We start from the raw sequence: 4,556 nt of genomic DNA on the forward strand, positions 1-4,556 counted from the left end.
TTTTTTTTTTTGCAATAGATGAAGCAAGAAAAAAAATTTTTAAGCCTATAAGAATCCTGTGTACCACATACAGGCCTGGGTGCTGTGGCCTGGAGGGGTTGTTCTACTATAATCGAACCTGAAAAAACACCTTGATATTTCTGCTTCCTGGGCATGCCCCGTGGTTTACTATGCCAATCAGTGAATCAGAGTGGGAGAAAGAGAAGTGATTATTTATTGCTACAGATCATCTATCTCTGACCACACTCCCTTTGCCCCTTCGCCGCCAGAAAATTAGAATAAGCAAAGCAAAAGTCAAGAAAGTAGAAAGAAACAGTCGTAGTCTGTAACAATATGGAGCTGCTACTTGGTCTAACAAAACCTATTTTAAACTTGCTGGTGGTTTTAGTTTTAGTTGCTAAGCCGTGTCCGACTCTTGCGACCCCCTGGACTGTAGCCCACCAGGCTTCTCTGTCCATGGATTTTCCAGGCAAGAATACTGGAGTGTGTTGCCATTTCCTTCTCCAGGGGATCTTCCTGACCCAGGGGTAGAACCCAGGTCTCCTGCATTGCAGGCGGATTCTTTACCGACTGAGCCCCCAGGGAAGCTTGCTGAGTAGTTTTTAATCCTTCTATACCAACTCTGCTCCTACACACTGCTGTGAGGAACTGGTCTTCCCAGCTATGACTGAGTTGGTTTTAAGCTCATAATCAACGAACAAACATTTCTTACACAGTCGTGGGCACCCAAGTTCTGAATAGACCAGGCAAATAATATACTGCTCAACTACCACAACTTCAGAAACACTGGAGCAAGTTGAAACAGTCTCTGCTATATCAAACCAGAGAGCGAGAGAGAAGCCACACGCAAACCTATTGTTTTCGCTCTCTTCTGCCTTCCCTTTGTAATCAGAGGACTGATGAACTGTTGAGGCTTTGGGAGATCTTACTAGCAAGGAAGCAGGTCCGCTGGCAAAATCAGAGTCGATCTGAGGTTCTCGGTAACCAGAAGCAAATGATAAGGGGCCATATAGCCATGAAAGCAGGTGAATTTCATATTCTTCCAAAAAGAAAAAAAGGGTAGAATCGGCCATCTTTATGTAACTCAGTGAGATCACCTGCTACAGGTGTGCACGCTTAATCATAGAATTACCAGAAACTCTTGTTACAAAATGAGGATTCCCCTGTTCTTCCCTTTTATGGTTCTAATTTCACCCCCAGGTGACTCCTCTAATTCAGCAGGTTTGAGAATTACCATACATTTATAAAAGGCAGAAGATACATTAACCTAACAAAAGAAGGATTTCTGCCAAGTTACCTGGGTTTTCTGAATAACTCTAACAGTAGGCATTTGAGTGGCAATGTTTTCACCAACCAATCCTGGAGCAAAGAACTCAAAAGCTCCACTCTTTAGGGAAACAGTAGTTGCCAACCAAAACCCCTGCAGAGAGGTCAAGTTCCTGAGGAAAAGGGGATTCCGAGGAGCCGCCCAGGACATCCTGAATCTCTATCTTAAACAACTATTTTCTTTTCGTGGGAAGTCTTTGCTCTTTTTTTTCCCATAATGCATAAGTCTACAGAAATTCAAGATTGTCTGCCTTTTATTTTAAAACCTTTACTGAATTTGCCAGTTTCCAGAAGAGAGACTTCCTTTCCAAACCATCCTAAAAATATAAAATTATACCTGGATGAAAAGGGCTGTTACTTCAAAAGAAGCTTGTCAAGTTACCTCTCCTCCCTCAAACCGGCCCCCTCCCCACACTATTTACTGACAACTCTCTTAAGGATTAACACAAACAAACCCAAATGTTTTGAATGCTTACAACGTAACCTCTGAACTAATTGTAGGTCATTCCAGGACGTTCAAAGCAATGTAAACCATCTTTAGAACTGGTCAAAATACATATTTTCAATACACACAGGTCGAAGGGATGAAAACTGAGACGTTTCATGACCATGACCTTAACTAACATCTGTAAATTACATTCTCCCCACCCCCAGAGAATGCAAGCTGATCTATTTACTCCGGGCAGAGAAGAATGAAGCAAGGGCGCCCAGGTGCTGCAAGAAAACATTCGGGACGTGGAGCACGGCCAAGATCACAGCCCACCTGAGTGAGAGATGAAACCCAGGTACACCCAGCCTAGGGAGCTCCGGCTCCTTCTTGAAAGTAAACAGAGGGTCGGAAAGACTTCCCAGCCACAGGTGCTGAGACGCGGTTCCCCTGCCCACTTGGGGATAAACCACGTGAATACAGCCTCCAGAAACCCAAGAAGCATGGGATGCCCGGCCTGACTCCGCCAGAGGCGCAGACTCCGGGGCAGGTGCTGTGGCGTCGCGGGGGCCGAGGTTCCAATACCCACTCCGCCCGTGCGCCCTCGTCCACTCATTATCGCCCAGAGCATCAGTTTCCCCAAGAGGACCATCCTGTCCCCTAAGGCGCTGGTGTGAAGGATAAACCAGGCGGCAGAAGCAAGCACATAAAGGATGACTGTGACTATTATCATTGTTAAGTCGCCGAGTCCTGTCCGACACCTTGGTCACCCTTGGACTGTAGCCCTCCAGGCTTCTCTGTCCATGGGGATTCTCCAGGCAAGAATACTGGAGTGGGTTGTCATGCCCTCCATGGGATCTTCCGGACCCAGGGATCGAACCCGCGTCTCCTGCACTGGCAGGCGGGTTCTTACCCATTGCAAATTATTTCAACAGAGGCCCAAGACGGAGGGAGGGGTGCCGAAAACGCAAACTTCCTCGGAGGATCAAACTAACTCAAGCTCCACTTAGGGGACTGGGGAGACCTTTGTCCGCGTTCGACCCCGCGGCCCGCGCCACCTTTCCCGCGGCGGGCGCGGGGCGGGGCAGGCGGCGGCGCGGGCCGGGCGGCGGGGAAGGCGGGAGCGCGGGCGCACCGGCGGGCCGCGGCCGCCAACGGCTCGGCTGCGCTCCGCTGGGCTCCGCCGGCCGCGCGGGACCGCGAGCACCGCAGCCTCCACCGCACCCGCCGCCGGCCGGGCCTAGGGATCCGCCGCGCTCGCTCCGGGCCGACTCACTTTCCACGAGGGACGGGGGCTGGCGGACCCCGGGTATCCCGCCCTAGCGGTCCCGGCAGGTGCAGGCGCCAGGCGCGAGCGCTCCCAGCTCCGCGGGCCCCTCCGGCAGCGCGCCGCGCCAATCCGCGCGGGCGCAACTTTCTTAAAGAGACAGGTGGCCTGAATCCGTGTTTACCTGGGGCCCCGACTCGGCCTCCTGGCCTGTCCGCACCTCCCTCCCCGCCCCCCAGCAAACACCCTTTGCGGGAGAGAGAGGGGGCTGCAACAGATCTCCACACCCACCCATCTGCTTTCCCCCTGGGCAGTGACGGACTGCAAGTTTTTAATGCACCCAGCATCCTTTTGCAACTTAATTTTTTGGGCCTAAATCACCCTCCCACTCACTGCTCCTCAACGCATGCTCGCGGGAGTGCAGTTTGGGGGGCCACTGCTGGCAAAGTTTGAATAGGGGTGTCCCTACCCCCTGCGCCACACCCCACCCAGAGCCCCCGGGGCATGCAAGGCTCGCTGCTGCTGGGAAACGTCCGCTGCAATCCCCTTGACCCTGCCCTGTAACTGACCCCTTGGGGAAAAGCCCCCCTACTTAGCTACTGCGCATGCTCTGAGCTGGACAGCTCCAGAGAGGGAAATTTAAAAACGGTTCGAGCTGCGACGGCGGCCAAATTGCGGAACGCGAGGGGCGAGCGCGAGGGAGCCCCCCCTCTTCGGAAACCCCGGCCCGCCCCAGGAGCGCCTGCGGCGGCGGCCCAGCCAGGATCGGCTCCAGGTACCGCCTTGCACGGTCTGCTTTGCTTCTCTCTTCCCGGGCAGTGCCCGGCATTGCATTTCCTGGGAGGGGGGAGACTCGGGGCAGGGGCTGCAGGGGGCTGCCTCTCTCTGCTCCCCTTTCCTCCTTTCCAAGAATCCTTGATGACTTTGGGGGCGGATCTGAGAGTCTAGTGGGTTTCGGTGTTCGTTTCAGGCTCAGAGTTTGGGAAACTTAAGGGAGATTTCTTTTAAAGACTGTTTGTATGTAGCGGGGGTGGGGGGCTGAGGATGGAGTGGTGGTGGTAGTGGTGGGGGTTTGGATTGGTTTTCCAGCAAGGGCATGTGACATTTCTGAAGCCAGTTCCAGGGTGGGAGCCCTGCGGAGATTATTTCCTTTGCAAGTGGGAATTTGGCTCCCCCAGAGAAACGTCCATGACTCATCAGGCTGTCCTTTTTTATTTTTTCCAAAGTGATCCTAACTGAGCTGTGGTTGACAATACTAGGCTTGGAAGGGAATCAGGTTTTTCTGATTTCTATTTTGCAAGTCCACGTTTTCCAGGACTTGACATTTGGCTTCTAGAGACTTCCTTTGCCCTTCCCCCATTAATTTGAAAGAGCCTGGAATTTCATTCCATTCTCTTCATTTGCTTCTAAAACCCTGTAGAACTGCCCTGGAAAAGTGACTTGTGACTCCCAGGAATTCTCTAGTTTTTTTTTTTTTCAAAGTGTTCTGTTGGTTGAGCTCTATCCTTTTGAATTGGCAGAAAACTATGAGTTTTC

This window comes from Bos indicus, chromosome 17 (assembly GCF_029378745.1).
Source record: "Bos indicus isolate NIAB-ARS_2022 breed Sahiwal x Tharparkar chromosome 17, NIAB-ARS_B.indTharparkar_mat_pri_1.0, whole genome shotgun sequence".
Taxonomy (NCBI): Eukaryota; Metazoa; Chordata; class Mammalia; order Artiodactyla; family Bovidae; genus Bos; species Bos indicus.